At 43.2% G+C, this 17,529-nt stretch overlaps 1 protein-coding gene across 1 annotated transcript in view; it reads left to right on the top strand.

Moving 5' to 3' along the window:
- Positions 1 to 8,745, top strand: part of txndc16 (thioredoxin domain containing 16) — a 68,209-nt gene extending 59,464 nt beyond the window's left edge. Inside the window, exon 20 of the transcript XR_005995389.2 lies at positions 7,799 to 8,745. The gene's annotated coding sequence lies outside the window, so the exon portion shown is untranslated. The remainder of the gene's footprint in view (positions 1 to 7,798) is intronic.
- Positions 8,746 to 17,529: the final 8,784 nt, after the last annotated feature.

Genomic DNA, 17,529 nt, shown 5'->3' with positions numbered 1-17,529 from the left:
GGTAACTAACTGCCATGAACAAAACTATCAGATGTGATAGCCTCAGAAAGGCGAAGGTATGCTACTGACGAAAGCAGCAGCCAAGCCAGCAGCACAGCTGTTGCATGTTTACGGTCATCTCTAACAAGCAGAAGCCAATGGGTTTCAGTGGGAGTTTTATGTTAAAAAATGTCCAGCCCTTCGAAATAACAGAAACCGAGAGGAGAGTTGTTTATACGTGGTAATTGAATAAAACCTCTCGCTCTGGCAGTTAATGAATTCCTTGCACAGCACCCTGTAATCTACCAGCCTTTATTAGTAATTGTCATACAAGTACCCTGAGACTAAGTCCTCCCTGTGTTATAGAATGACTGAGACTGGAGAGAGGGTTATAGGAAGGTCATCTTCACTGGAATCCTCCGGTGAACTTTGTTTGGTAACACTTTATTAACTGTACGTGTAATAAGGCTTTGGGCCCGCTTTCCTAATAGCAATGGAACTTAGGCTTATGAGTGCTTTAGCAATGCATCTTTCCTACAACATCCAAAGATGTGACATGTGTTTCACAAAACACCACACAGAACGTTGTTAACTCCTTAGAACCCATAGTGGCCATCAACGGCCTTTCTTTAAATGACTATAGGGCTGCGAATGGCCTTGTTTTTCTAACAAGAATATCTGTGTCAATATCGCAAAATGAACTTGCTAACAACCAGTTGTCGTATTTGCGTGGCTGTTGTCATCAACCAGAAACAGGGTATGCTGACATTTGACTTTTCAACGTTTTTTTCCCACTTCATTACTCAAAATGACGGCGCCAAAGAGGACCCGACTTTTCACTGTGAAAGAGGCTGTATCTCTATGTTGGTTGGTGATACGGATTCGGACACATCCTTGCACTTTGCAAAGCAATGATGTCGAGGTGAGTGAAATAAGTAAACATCAGATATATGTTTGATGCTGTGAAACTTGGGGAATAGCTCTCAGATTAGCAAGTCATGACATGATAACCTGGTTGGTACTGGCGAGCACATCAGTGGTGGAGGTTGAATGATTGCTCTCTATCATGGAACTAGTTGCAGTGTTCAGCTGTATATAGTCAGCTAACTAGTTGGTTGTTTTGTATCGTTTCTACCGATGTAATTTATATGGAAACGGCCCAAGCTGCTTGCTACAGACAACCAGCTAACTAGCCACCGAAATGAAGGCTAGAGTAATTTGTGTTTATCTGTTGGGCTTAGGTTATGGTTTGTCATGTTTGCTAGGTGCAGATCTTCATAGGCTATACATTGCTTCGTTTTCCTATTATTTGACAGCTTAGCTGTCGTGTTAGGGTAGATGCCCGCGGAGTGGAGCTCATATGATGAGTTTATTATGGAAACCTCTTATTAGGAAGAGAGTGTGTATGGTTGAGAAAAAGAAAGACAGGAAGACCGACAGTGTGTGAGAGAGAGAGATTATGTTCCTGACCACAACTTTATCCTATTTGTTGCTCCTCTCCTCTCCCTCTGTTACTCTGTTCCTCTAGGTCAATGATATCGAAGGAAGTGATGTGGACAGTCAGGGCTCAGCAGCAAAAGGCGGGGAGGATGAGGAGTTAGAGATGATTGGAGGGATAGAAATGTGGAGGGAGAGAGGAAGAGGAGAGAGAAGAGTGGAGGGAGAGGAACATGGAAAGGAGGAGGAAGCAGAGGGAGAGGAGGAAGCAGAGGGAGAGGGGGAGGGAGGGAAAGGGGGAGAGCACACCTGAGAGGGGAGCCTACGTTTCCATGGAGTGTGTCTGCCCCAAGTCCCACCATTCACCCTTGTACCACACAGCCTGGGCCTAAAGTGACAGTGGCAGGGGTTAAGGAGTTGTTTTTAAAAGTGGTAGGAATTTATATCTGTTCCAGAGCTTGTAATGGATTACAACAAGAAAATGGCAGGGTTGACCATCTTGACCAATTTAGGAGCTATTACAATGTTGGACGCACAGGCAGAAAATGGTGGAAGTATGTGTTTTGGGGGATGCTCAACATTGCCATCATAAATGCGTACATTGTGTTGAGGACCCTGCAAAGGCTCCTTCCCCAAAACCGCTGGTCTCTGAAGGCATTCAAAATGCAGCTTGTGCATTCACTTTGTGATTTGGATACAGTGGCAGGAGGAGGGGAGCCAAGAGTGTGGCACCAGGGCGTGTGGACCGAGTTGTAACTGATTTGAAAGCAGGTGAAGTTTGAAGGGCACAAGAGCGGATGTGTGGTGTGCATTCGGAGTGGACGCAGGGCAAAGAGAGGGAGATGTGTGCCACTTTGCAGGATGGAGCCGTGCTTCCAGAAGTTCCATGACATGTTGTAGGCTAAATGCAAACACTGAATTTGTCCTACAAATATTTTGTTTCTGTTATTATCTTTCTAATACTTGTTGCATTCACTGAATTGTCAAAGTAGGCCACTATTTCAACATTTTGTGTCAGACCTAGTGTCACGTTCGTTTAAAGAAGGGTCGGACCAAGGCGCAGCGTGATATGCGTTCGTGTTTATTAACGATAAACACACGACAAAACAACAAAGGAAACTAAACGTGAAGTCCAAAGGTACAACACAACAAACCTTACACGGAACAAGAACCCACAACTAGACAGTGCCAAAAGGCTGCCTAAGTATGATTCCCAATCAGAGACAACGAGCGACAGCTGCCTCTGATTGGGAACCACACCGGCCAACATAGAAATGCAAATCTAGAATATTCACACCCTGACCAAACTAGCTAGAGTTCTGTAGGCCAGGGCGTGACAGTAACCCCCCCCCCAAAGGTGCGGACTCCGGCCGCACAAACCTGACTGAATAGGGGAGGGTCCGGGTGGGCTTTCAGCCTCGGTGGCGGCTCCGGCGTGGAGCCGCTGCCCGGAACTGGACTGGGCACCGGTGGAGCAGACCGCTCTGGCTCCGGAGTGGAGCAACCGACTGGATCAGGCACCGGTGGAACGGGCACGGGCCGTGCCGGACTGGCGACGCGCACCACTTGCTTGGTGCGAGGAGCAGGAACAGGCCGGGCCGGACTGGCGACGCGCACCACTGGCTTGGTGCGAGGAGCAGGAACAGGCCGGGCCGGACTGGGAACATGCACCACTGTCTTGGTGCGAGGAGCAGGAACAGGCCGGGCCGGACTGGCGACGCGCACCACTGGCTTGGTGCGAGGAGCAGGAACAGGCCGGGCCGGACTGGGAACATGCACCACTGGCTTGGTGCGAGGAGCAGGAACAGGCTGGGCCGGACTGGCGACGCGCACCACAGGCTTGGTGCGAGGAGCAGGAACAGGCCGGGCCGGACTGGGAACACGCACTACTGGCTTGGTGCGGGGAGCAGGTACGGGGCGTACCGGACTAGGAACCGGCGCTGGAGGTCTATGACTGTCTCCGTCCTTTACACTCCGCGCCCCGTCCTCCTCCAGTGAGGACTCCTCCTTGAGCCCCCACGAGTGCAGTGGTCGGGGCTCCTCTCTGTCGCTCCCCGACCACCCTTTTAGCCCCCCCATTTTTTTCTCTTGGGGCTGTCTCTCCTTCTCCACCCTGATCCCTTTCAGGGCCTCCATCTGCCTTGCCAGATCCTCTCTTCATCTGTTTCTGCTGCTAAGGCCACTTTCTACCACTCTAAATTCCAAGCATCTGCCTCTAACCCTAGGAAGCTCTTTGCCACATTCTCCTCCCCTGCTGAATCCCCCTCCTCTCTCTCTGTGGATGACTTCGTCAACCACTTTGAAAAGAAGGTTGACGACATCCGATCCTCGTTTGTTAAGTCTAATGACACTGCTGGTCCTACTCACACTGCCCTACCCTATGCTTTGACTTCTTTCTCCCCTCTCTCTCCAGATAAAATCCTGCGACTTGTGACTGCAGGCCGCCCAACAACCTGCCCGCTTGACCCCATCCCCTCCTCTCTTCTCCAGACCATCTCCGGTGACCTTCTCCCCTACCTCACCTCGCTGATCAACTCATCCTTGACCGCTGGCTATGTCCCTTCCGTCTTCAAGAGAGCGAGAGTTGCACCCCTTCTCAAAAAACCAACACTCGATCCCACTGATGTCAACAACTACAGACCAGTATCCCTTCTTTCTTTTCTTTCCAAAACTATTGAGCGTGCCGTCTTTAGCCAACTCTCTTGCTATCTCTCTCAGAATGACCTTCTTGATCCAAACCAGTCAGGTTTCAGGACTGGTCATTCAACTGAGACTGCTCTTCTCTGTGTCACGGAGGCTCTCCGCACTGCTAAAGCTAACTCTCTCTCCTCTGCTCTTGTCCTTCTAGACCTGTCTGCTGCCTTTGATACTGTGAACCATCAGATCCTCCTCTCCACCCTCTCCGAGCTGGGCATCTCCGGCGCGGCTCACTCCTGGATTGCGTCCTACCTGACCGGTCACTCCTACCAAGTGGCGTGGCGAGAAGCTGTCTCCGCACCACGTGCTCTCACCACTGGTGTCCCCAGGGCTCAGTTCTAGGCCCTCTCCTATTCTCCCTATACACCAAGTCACTTGGCTCTGTCATATCCTCACATGGCCTCTCCTATCATTGCTACGCTGACGATACACAACTAATCTTCTCCTTTCCCCCTTCTGATAACCAGGCGGCGAATCGCATCTCTGCATGTCTGGCAGACATATCAGTATGGATGACGGATCACCACCTCAAGCTGAACCCTGGCAAGACGGAGCTGCTCTTCCTCCCGGGGAAGGACTGCCCGTTCCATGATCTCGCCATCACGGTTGACAACTCCGTTGTGTCCTCCTCCCAGAGTGCGAAGAGCCTTGGCGTGACCCTGGACAACACCCTGTCGTTCTCCGCTAACATCAAGGCGGTGACCCGATCCTGCAGGTTCATGCTCTACAACATTCGGAGAGTACGACCCTGCCTTACACAGGAAGCGGCACAGGTCCTAATCCAGGCACTTGTCATCTCCCGTCTGGATTACTGCAACTCGCTGTTGGCTGGCCTCCCTGCCTGTGCCATTAAACCCCTACAACTCATCCAGAATGCCGCAGCCCGTCTGGTGTTCAACCTTCCCAAGTTCTCTCACGTCACCCCCTCCTCCGCACACTCCACTGGCTTCCAGTTGAAGCTCGCATCCGTTACAAGACCATGGTGCTTGCCTATGGAGCAGTGAGGGGAACGGCACCTCCGTACCTTCAGCCTCTGATCAGTCCCTACACCCAAACGAGGGCATTGCGTTCATCCACCTCTGGCCTGCTGGCTCCCCTTCCTCTGCGGAAGCATAGTTCTCGCTCAGCCCAGTCAAAACTGTTCGCTGCTCTGGCACCCCAATGGTGGAACAAGCTCCCTCACGACGCCAGGACAGCGGAGTCACTCACCACCTTCTGGAGACATTTGAAACCCCACCTCTTTAAGGAATACCTGGGATAGGATAAAGTAATCCTTCTACCCCCCCCACCCCCCCAAAAAAAATAAAAAAAAATAATAATTGTAAAGTGGTTATACCACTGGCTATAGGGTGAATGCACCAATTTGTAAGTCGCTCTGGATAAGAGCGTCTGCTAAATGACGTAAATGTGCCCTTGAGCAAGGCACTTAACCCTAAATGCTCCTGTAAGTCGCTCTGGATAAGAGCGTCTGCTAAATGACTAAAATGTAATGTAAAATGTTATCTCCCGCCAAGTCCATACTCTCTGCTCCTCCACCTGTGTCCAGGGTGTCTGCTGCTCCTGGGCACGCTGCTTGGTCCTCGTTTGGTGGGTTCTTCTGTCACGTTTGTTTAAAGACGGGTCGGACCAAGGCGCAGCGTGATATGTGTACATGTTTATTAACGATAAACACACGACAAAACAACAATGGAAACGTGAAGTCCAAAGGTACAACACAACAAACCTTACACGGAACAAGAACCCACAACTAAACAGTGCCAAAAGGCTGCCTAAGTATGATTCCCAATCAGAGACAACGAGCGACAGCTGCCTCTGATTGGGAACCACACCGGCCAACATAGAAATACAAATCTAGAATATTCACACCCTGACCAAACTAGCTAGAGTTCTGTAGGCCAGGGCGTGACACCTAGTCTGTACAAAATCTTATTTAAAGAGGTTATCTACATTTTAAATAGTCTCTTTTTTTTTTTACCTTGTTACAGACGTAAGAATCGTTGTCAATCAAATAGCCTACTTTGTGTGGGTTTTGAAATACTTTTTGAATGTTGTCCTGTGGTCACATTTTTGGAATTAAAAAAATACTATTTCTATGTAAATAATATAAGTATAATATATTATACTTGGTACATTTTGAGTGAGTAATTTAGTCAAATGTACTACAATTTAAATACTCTAGGGTTTTTTGTTGAGTGTTAATCGGTTTTTGATAGTGTTTTTACACAATGGAAGACAAAATGAGTGTCATTCCTATTGACATGAATGTGGTGTCATATTAAAGAACAGGTTGTGCTCTTTAAAACTAAGTGAACTTGTAATTGTCATTTGTTCTTTGTTTTTGAGCCATGTTTGTTTGCATTCTAGAAGTCTATTGGGGTATAAAGGGCATGTGTCGAGACTGATAGGATCGAAAGAAAGAGAGCGCTGCTCTCAGATCAGCTTTTTCCATTCCAATCTTTCCTTAACATTAGAATTATTTCACAATACTGACAACGGATCAGCTCCTAGAGAGATGTTACCACCTACGGCTGCAAATATTGACGCGGCTTATTCTAATGCTTACCCAATAACAAATGCACTAAATCACAGATTTGGCACATCATTGCGCACATGTTAGGCTACACATCATGAAATACATATATTGAGACAAATTACAGACAGTAGCCTACAAGTAGCAAAATATAACATGATTGAACATTAAATGTATTTCAATATGATTGAAAGAGGCATAGCCTACTGTTTATGTTTTAATGCAGTCATCTCTGTTTTCATTTGAAGCATATTTTATACGTTGCTTGTTTATATCAATTGCAAAGACATTGGCAACTTTGTATTTGTGGTTCGAATCCCGAGCCAGCAAAGTTAAACAATCTGCCGTTCTGCCCTTGAGCAAGGCAGTTAACCCCCAACAACAGGCAGCCCCCCCGCACCTCTGATTCAGAGGGGTTGGGTTAAATGTGGAAGACACATTTCGGTCGAATGCATTCAGTTGTGCAACTGACCATGTGATTCTATGTTTAGTGGAGATCTTCTGTGTATAAAGTAATGCGGGAGGGCAAAACAAGCATCTAACAACGCGCTTAGCTCTTCTACGAGTTGTCTGAGGTAGGCGTTAGATTACGAGCATTTTCAAGTGCAACATTAACAATTGTTTTGGGAAACAGCTCAGAGATTTAACGATGCTCCTACGAAGGTTCTAACAATGAACTTAGCCTTAAGATGCTTTTGGGAAACCGGGCCCTGGTCTGTAATAATCCATGTTTCAAGGTCCTTCTCAGAGTCCTCATGTGCAACCTTGAAGTTCTTTAGACATACATTAAAACCAATGAGAGTCACACTTTTCTTGTAATTCTTCTATTTCCCACCAGGGAACCAATGTAGAAGCAGTCCCAACAGCAATTGGGTGTGTGCCCTCAATCACGATGACTAAAATGTAAATGTTATAGATCATTAAAGTGTCACAGGTGTGACTAGTTGCACATTAACCCAATCAGAGCTCCCATTGGACAATTAAGTGAGCCATTTACTTTGTTAGTTTTCTTTTATTATGTGTTGTTGCATTGTTGAGAAGGAACCTGCAAGTAAACATTTCGTTGGACGATGTATACCGTGCGTATCCCTTACACACGACTAATACAACTTGAAACTTGATGTGTGTATTTAACCCCCCATTTTTGTGTTCTAGGCGGCCGCCCACAGGAAGTAATGCAGAGGCATGGTGGATCTGTGAGCAGGGAGCTTGTAGGTCATACGTTTAGTGAGAGCACAAGGTTAATGGAGTTCTGCTGTTGTGACTAAGTTCTGAGAAGAGAAAATTGATGCCTGCTTGCTGGACTGTGTTGCTTCCTGTGCCCCTTTGTTTTTTGGGGGTTTGGATTGTATGTTCTGTGATTTTAAATAGCATGGATTTTAAAGTAGAATAATGAAAAGGGAAGAACTAAGAAGTGAAAGCAAAGCATGGATAACAACAAATATGCACTGATGTGTGGAACTTAACTGAAATGTTTTATGGAGAAAGCCATGCCTTATTTGATTTATTTTACTCTTCCTTTGTTGTCTGCCTCTACGTCACGATGCCTGCTCAACCCAGAGCTTTAAAGAACCTGTCACTTTTTCACCTCTTGACATAAAGACCACGTTTTAATTGAAAATGTTTTATTTTGTACACAAAAAGACTCACCCACTATCAGTCATTGTAGCAGACTGTCATGTGCAAAGTAAGGGAACACCGCCACTACGTCCCTCTCCAACCAAGGTGCATGGATTGAGGAGCAAACTGAAGTGAAGATTCAGCAACTCTTGAAGGACAGTGGGAGTTGACGGAAAAAGCTTTATTGTTAAAAGTAAAACCAACACGTTTTGACTCTTGGCCTTCACCCTGATGGGATTTTTTTTTTTTTTTTTAGCAACTTCTACTATCCTCCAAGAGTTGCTGTATCTTTACTTTAGCTGACTGTCATATGAAGTGACTCTGATTCACCATACATTTCTTCAGACTTGGACTTTTCTTAAAATGCTGAGAAAAATCATTTGGTGGCGTGTAGAGAAATGTGCAGTATTCCAAGGAGACCAATAGTATTTGTGTGTGTATGTGTGGGCACAGATGGCTACCATTAAAGCTCCTTAAAACCACATCAGTCTCCCAGAGTCAAAGTTCGGTATGTACCAGGAATTGCTTGGAAGTAAGCACCACAGTGTGTCACAATCTTACTGCGTGGCTGTGCATGTGTGTTTGTGTATGTGTGTAGTGTACATAATTGTAGAACAACAAAATGGTTGATTAGGTAACCTGCTCTCTTGTTTTTTCCTAAGGAATCATGACGGAGGAGAGCGAGCAACATTAAAATCTTCCGATAGAGTTCTTGTGTGGATGCAGATCTTCTTAGGAAGCCTGAACTCTAGGGAAATTAATACAAGATTTCTGGAGAAATGACACAAAATACAATATAACATCCACATTTCCTTCTCACAGATCGAATATACACTACTGGTCAACAGTTTTAAAACGCCTACTCATTCAAGGGTTTTTCTTTATTTTTAGTATTTTCTACATTGTAGAATAATAGTGAAGACATCAGAACTATGAAATAACACATATGGAATCATATCAACCAAATAAGTGTTAAACAAATCAAAATATATTTTATATTTGAGATTCTTCAAATAGCAACCCTTTGCTTTGATGACAGCTTTGCACACTTGGCATTCTCTCAACCAGCTTCATGAGGTAGTCACCTGGAATGCATTTCAATTAATAGGTGTGCCTTCTTAAAAGTTAATTTGTGGAATTTCTTTCCTTCCTAATGCATTTGAGCCAATCAGTTGTGTTGTGACAAGGTAGGTAGCCCTATTTGGTAAAAATACCAAATGGACCAAGTCCATATTATGGCAAGAACAGCTCAAATAAGCAAAGAGAAACGACAGTCCATCATTACTTTAAGACATGAAGGTCAATCAATACAGAACATTTCAAGAACTTTGAAAGTTTCTTTAAGTGCAGTCGCAAAAACCATCAAGTGCTATGATGAAACTGGCTCTCATGAGGACCCCCACAGGAATGGAAGACCCAGAGTTACCTCTGCTGCAGAGGATAAGTTCATTATAGTTACCAGCCTCAGAAATTGCAGCCCAAATAAATGCTTCACAGAGTTCAAGTAACAGACGCATCTCAACATCAACTGTTCAGAGGAGACTGTGTGAATCAGGCCTTCATGTTCGAATTGCTGCAAAGAAACCACTACTAAAGGACACCAATAAGAAGAAGAGACTTGCTTGGACCAAGAAACACAAGCAATGGACATTAGACCAGTGGAAATGTGTCCTTTGGTCTGAAGTCCAAATTTGAGATTTTTGGTTCCAATCGCTGTGTCTTTGTGAGAAGTGGTGTGGGTGAACGGATGATCTCCGCATGTGTATTTCCCACCGTAAAGCATGGAGGAGGAGGTGTTATGGTGTGGGGGTGCTTTGCTGGTGACACTGTCTGTGATTTATTTAGAATTCAAGGCATACTTAACCAGCATGACTACCACAACATTCTGCAGCAATAAGCCATCCCATCTGGTTTGGGCTTAGTGGGACTATCATTTGTTTTTCAACAGGACAATGACCCAACACACCTCCAGGCTGTGTAAGGGCTATTTTACCAAGAAGGAGAGTGATGGAGTGCTGCATCAGATGACCTGGCCTCCACAATCCCCCGACCTCAACCCAATTGAGATGATTTGGGATGAGAAGGACGGCAGAGTGAATGAAAAACAGCCAACAAGTGCTCAGCATATGTGGGAACTCCTTCAAGACTGTTGGAAAAGCATTCCAGGTGAAGCTGGTTGAGAGAATGCAAAGAGTGTGCAAAGCTGTCATCAAGGCAAAGTGTGGCTATTTGAAGAATCTGAAATATAAAATATAGTTTGATTTGTTTAACACTTTGTTGGTTACTACATGATTCCATATGTGTTATTTCATAGTTCTGATATCTTCACTATTATTCTACAATGTAGAAGATAGTAAAAATAAAGAAAAACCCTGAAATGAGTAGGTGTTCTAAAACTTTTGACTGGTAGTGTATATTAGTACATTCTGGCATTTCCCTTCCAGTGTCATGCTCACTACATCCGACTTTCAACTTTCACCCTGAGTGAAATTGCGACGATTTTGAGTAGACAATCGTTTCATATGACCAGAGGTTAACAATAACAGGCACATTGTGCTGTTTAAAGTGCTTGATCCTCCCCTCACTTTTGAAATGGAAATGTCAATTGGAGGCTTGATGTCATTGCACAAGCGGGGCGAAGGAGATTCTAAAATGAGGAATCAGTAGGTCTATGAGTAAGGAGCTTCTAGTGAATTGATCAGTAATGCTGTGCTGCTGTAAAGATGGTGTGGAAGTTTCAGGTGTACCAAAGACACACACAACAAAATATTATTACAATACAAAATGGCATGTTTGGATGTGTAGAATCAAAAAACGAAAAGAGTCTTTTGACCTCAATGAGACTAAATGAAGTTAAAGAAAAGTATATTTTCTGTGTAGAATGGGGGACTAGGGCCTAGATTCAATCAGATCAAGCGTTAACCGGTGATAGTAGACACCTGCATAGCGGATGTTTTGGCAGTACTACAAAAAGTGAAGGTAACACAGTAAAATTACTATTGGAGTAAAAATCTAAAAGTATCTGGTTTAAAACAGTGGTGGAAAAAGTACTCAATTGTCATACTTGAGTAAAAATAAGAAGTTAAAGTAAATGCTATACTAGTTTTTTTGTGTTTTTGTACAGCCAGGGGCTCACTCCAACACTCAGACATCATTTACAAATGCAGTATTTGTGTTTAGTGAGTCCACCAGATCCGAGGCAGTAGGGATAACAATGCATTATATTGATAGCTGCATGAATTGGACCATATTGCTGACCTGCCTGAGCATTCGAAATGTAACGAGTACTTTTATGTGGACTATATTCGAAATGTAACGAATACTTTTATGTGTCAAGGAAAAATGTATGTGAGTAAAAAGTACATATTTTCTTTAGGAATGTAGTGGAGTAAAAGTTGTCAAAAATATACATAGTAAAGTACAGATACCAAGAAAAACTACTTAAGTAGTACTTCAAAGTATTTTTACTTAGTTACTTTACACCACTGTGTTTTGGCGGTGTCACTGAACATCACAGGAGGTTGGTGGCACCTTAATTGGGGAGGACGGGCTTGTGTTAACGGCTGGAGCGGAATCAGTGGAATGGTATCAAATACATCAAACATATGGTTTCCATGTGTTTGATGCCATTCCATTCGCTCCATTCTAGCCATTATTATGAGCCGTCCTCCCCTCAGCAGCCTCCACTGCTGAACATCCCCTGTGCCATTTAATGCCCAGGAATCATGAGACAGAACAATATGTCCTCGTGATTAGCATCCCCCGACATGTAGAGAACTAAAATCTGAGCTTGGGCATCTCGGCCCTCACAGCTAATGTCCATTTGGAGATCATAAGGTGGGGAGTTTTTGAGTCGTTCAGTCAGAGGTCTTGATTGCTAGCTATAGCATCAATTATGTCACAGTGTTATCTGAAAAAGGTATTGATGTGAATTTCTGTGCCTCTGCCTCCCCACACATTGTTTTCACCATATCAATTGCGGCCGGTAATATCAAAGTCTCTGCAATAGTGTGTGGTTTCATAGCGTAGCGGGCTTAGCCATTCACCATGGGAATGCAACGGTCAAGTATGGCCTTTTCCCACGATCTAAGGGCGCTCTCTGGTTGAATTTTTACTTTTAGATTTGAATAATTTTCATTACAATGATTTTTAAGAAACAAAGATGATATTATTATTATTATTATTATTTTTTACAGGATATTATAAATTCTCCCGCAACCCCATTTTCAAATCACCGACCCCTAGTTTGGGAACAGCTGCGCTAGATTATTCCGTTTCATAAGCCGTATCACAATCGATCTCCACAGCCAGAGCAAATCTATCCTTTGTCTAGATAGGCCAGAAAACTGTGACGTGTCGCTCTTCATGAAAATGAGGTGTCCGATTTCACATACTGCATCTTATCGCAGGGGACACACTGGGCGTGTTCCTCTGCAGAGGCGTTGCTGACGCCTGCCAGATCTATAGCAATATCTCAGTCGATGACACAGTTGATTACGTGGCGCGCAACCATTGGTTGATGCATGCAATTTCTGAGCAGAGGTATGCGACCACTCTTTTCACGCTATTTGGCACGGTGGGCGGTGATATACATTACGGTGGGTATGGGTTTCAAAGTGCAAGGACTGTCCAATGCAAGTCCACGTTCAACCAAAAACCCTCTGCCTGGGACCTCATTCATAAATTAAGGTTGATACTTTATAGTTTACAATTGCTCTTTCATATTAGTACATACTTCTACTTTTAACTAATGATAGCTATCTACCAAGTAACTGGACCAGTCTTCCCAAAAGTGAACGATGTGTACAATTTTTTTTTTTCATCAACAATAACTATGACGGAAAATACTCGTCAACTACCTATTTTTCCTGACTAAAACTATGACGATAACGAGACGAGATGCCCTGGAAAAAAACAATAACTATTAGAAATTACTTTTCATTTTAGGCGCCAAAAATGTGACGGGACGAGAATTCCACGTGAGACTAATGGACATTAATTTGACATAAAGCTCCTTTTGACCAGTTTTGTCCAATCTTAAGCATGCATGCAGAGTAATGTATTTCATGCAGTCCTCTCTTTGGCAGAATTGACTTCTTTCAGTTGCATGGTTTGATTTAACTGATCTGCCCGGCTCCTACACAATTCCCAGGTGGTCACTTCAGTCACTCGTCAATCTTTTGAACTGATGCGAAGCCAGGACACTTGACATGTAAGTAACCTCAACTAGAAACAATATTTACTCTCTCTCCTACTTTAGTTTTTTTTGCTTTGATCACATCAGAAGCTCTTTTCCCATGTGCGCTGTTATTCAGTCATCTGTGTTGCCACTCTCGCGCCACGGTCCGCAGATGCGAGTGCTATTGAATATTAGGAGTACAATGATACTTTTAGCATTTTTGGAAAGATGAAATACTCCTATTTTCAAGGAAACCACTGTTATTTATCCCCCTAGACGGTTAAGATGGGGAGAACATTTGTTGTAAATTGTTTATAAAGCCAAGGCTTTATAGCCTATATGGTTAATGATGGCTGGCATTGGTTACAATCTGCCTCATTATCAATCTTGCCAGCCAAGGTATACGAGGGGATAGTAGGCCTAGTTGGACAAGGCTATCTGAATGTGCACATGATAGAAGTTAGAGGGAGCCTAACTATTCATTATTTAAGAATAGAAAATGCACTGACTATTATGTGACTTAAATGGCTGTGACTAAAACTAGACTAAAATAGGGCCTTGTTTTCCAGTTGCGATGTAACTTAAGCATTTCGATGATCATACAAAAAGCATTGTTATTTACGAGTGTTTCCCAAACAAGCACGTAGAGAGAACGTTTGCTTAGTGCATTGTTAGACCATGTGGACACCTGCTCGTCAAACATCTCATTCCAAAATCATGGGCATTAATATGGAGTTGGTCCCCCCTTTGCTGCTATAACAGCCTCCACTCTTCTGGGGAGGCTTTCCACCAGATGTTGGAACATTGTTGCGGGGACTTGCTTCCATTCAGCCACAAGAGCATTAGTGAGGTCGGGTGGAGGTTATTCCTCCTCCACCAAACTTTACAGTTGGCACTATGCATTGGGGCAGGTAGCGTTCCCCTGGCATCCACCAAACCCACAGATTTGTCCGTCGGACTGCCAGATGGTGAAGCGTGATTCATCACTCCAGAGAAAGCGTTTCTACTGCTCCAGAGTCCAATGGCGGCGAGCTTTAAACCACTCCAGCCGACGCTGTGCATTGCGCATGGTGATCTTAGGCTTGTGTGCGGCTGCTCGGCCATGGAAACCCATTTCATTAAGCTCCCGACGAACGGTCCTTGTGCTGAGGTTGCTCCCAGAGGCAGTTTGGAACTCGGTAGGGAGTGGTGCAACCGAAGACAGGCAAATTTTACGTGCGCTTTACGTGAGCTTGTGTGGCCTGCCATTTCGCACCTGAGCCGTTGTTGCTCCTAGAAGTTTCCACTTCACAATAACAGCACTTACAGTTGACCGGGGCAGCTCTAGCAGGGCAGAAATTTGACAAACTGACTTGCTGTTGGAAAGGTAGCATCCTATGACGGTGCCACATTGAATGTCACTGAGCTCCTCAGTAAGGCCATTCTACTGCCAGTGTTATGACTATGGAGATTGCATGGCGGTGTGCTCAATTTTATACATGGAGTGAAAAGAGTGTGTCCCCTCATCTGAGCGTGGGAGACAGCATTAGATGCGGGACAACCAGACCTTTCATGGAGTGCACAGGAATTGATGCTGTGACTGCACAGAGCGCGTTGTACACAGAAATGTCTGTCAGAACCGGTCCAGAACCACTCAAGGTCCCCTAAATAGTCACCCAAATGGCTTAGAGGTTTTAACGTCCGTGTTAGTTTTAGAGTTGATTTGAAAATGGCTTTATTGATATTTAAAGCACTACATGGCCTTGCTCCTGAAAACATGTCTGATATGCTTTTAGGATATGTGCTTGGTCGGTCCCACAGATCTTCTGACACTGGTCTTTTAGTGGTTCCGAAGGCCATAACCAAAACAGCACAAAAAGAAAAGAAAATTGAGATAAGAAATATAGCCCAAAATAATTAAGAATGCCCCTCCAAATGTAATAGTTACTTATTAGTGTGCATGTAAACATACTCATTGATGACAATAAGAAATTAATCTATGAATAAAAACTCCACGGTTCATCATTCTAGATATGTTGGAAAGACAACAAAGCCTATTTATAAATATTTGGGTTCAAATGGTACCTATATAGTGTCGGAGTCACATATGATACATAGCGGAAGGCATGGGATCAAGTTTAGATGTCAAAGCCGTTCGCCACTACAGTCCTTTGAAGTTTATCCGCTCCCCTCTAAACACCTTTATTTCTGGCATAGAATCACATAATCTTTACCTGTTTTGTCTTTACCTGTGCTCCTCAGTCTTGGCTGAGGCAAACATGCTTTGATCCATCAAACGCAGAATGCACAATCTGTATTTTCACATGCCCGTTAATCTTCAGACAAGGGTATAGAGGGTACATTTTTTTAGTTTTATAGAAGTAGAAGTAGATCAGCTTTAATATTTCAGATAGATTGTAACTTCCATCAATGTAATTGTCTGCATCACTTCCAATCCCCCATATGTTTTTTTTCTCGCAAATATATATATATATATATATATATATATATATATATATATATACACACACACACCCATATCCTTTTTTAAATTATATTTCCCTTCATTACTTTCCAACCCCACCACCCCTTCCCCAATTGGAGTAAACATTTACATTTTAGTCATTTAGCAGACGCTCTTATCCAGAGCGATTAGGGTTAAGTGCCTTGCTTAAGGGCACATAAACAGATTTTTCACCTAGTCGGCTCGGGGATTAGAACCAGCGACCTTTCGGTTACTGGCACAACACTCTTACCCACTAAGCTACCTGCCGCCCATACATACTATATACATTTTATGGACACAAATTCTACAATAATTATATTTTGTTTGTTTTTACTCCTGATCTTCCTCTGATCATTTTCATGATGTCCATCTGGTTTGCTACTATATGCCATATCTTTCTAACTGTGCTCTTTCACAAAAGCTCTCAACCTATAACCTATATACTTATTATGGACACAGTATGCTTTACATTAGTTATCTTGTTGTTATTAGTTGTTGTTATTAGTCTCATCCTTCAGTTCCATTCAACACCTCCCATCTATCTCTTAACACCATCCATATTGGATTTCTATTTGCCATATATTTTTCAACTGTACTGTGATGTTTTACAAAAGTTCTGAACCTTTCTATTCTCATTGTTTCTACAGATCGTAAATTGAAAATAAATGTTTTTGCTAAAAGTATTATTATATTATTGATCGATTGACTATGACTTTTCAGATCACCCAGTAGTGCTATCTGCAGGGTTAGCTCCAGGTAAATATTGCAATCCTTTAGCCATTCCTGGACCTGTGTCCAAAAACAAGCTACAAATGGACAGTACCAAAACAAATGATCTAATGATTCTGTCTCTTCGCAGCAAAATCTGCAGAGCTGGGAAGATTGTATCCCCCATATAAATAACATTCTATTGGTAGCAAGAATTTTATATAATATTTTAAATGGAAAAATTCTAAGTTTTGAATCCGGCGTCGTTTTGCGTATCAACTCATTAACACTATGCCATGGAATCGGTACGTCAAAAATCTCTTCCCAACTATTTTGCAATCTATATGGGACGGCTGTCAATCCTTTGGTCCTTAAATGAAACTGGTATACTTTTTTATTTATCACAATTTTTTAAACCAATTATATTATTTAATGCAAGGCCGACAGACAAGTTCCTTACTTTTTCCCCCTTCCACTTTCCTTTTCCATTTTTGCGGTAATGCTGCAATTACTTGGTTGTAATTCTGGGTAGAGCAGACATTTCCATATGTTTTGGTTAGCTGCATGTGCGACATAACTCCACCAGTCCTACCGATAATATCATTTACGAAGATTTTACCTTTTTTAAACATTTTGTCAAAAAAAAATAGTTTTTTTTATCAATTAGTAAATTTGAGTTTAACCACAATATTTGTTGCATTATTTGTTCTGTCGTTTCTGGAGGATTAAATTGAAATTGCAACCAACTTTCTATGGCTTATTTTAGAAATAGTGATATTTGGGAGATTATTTCCTTTTCAAATAACTTTGGGTGAGACAATCTTACTAATTTGCTAGAGAACCAGCTTTTAGTGATAGGTGTAATGCTTTAATATTTAATAATTTCTGTCCTCC

Source organism: Coregonus clupeaformis, chromosome 34 (genome assembly GCF_020615455.1).
Source record: "Coregonus clupeaformis isolate EN_2021a chromosome 34, ASM2061545v1, whole genome shotgun sequence".
NCBI lineage: Eukaryota > Metazoa > Chordata > Actinopteri > Salmoniformes > Salmonidae > Coregonus > Coregonus clupeaformis.
Note: the sequence above shows the minus strand (reverse complement) of the source record. Positions and strands in the feature narration are given on the sequence as shown.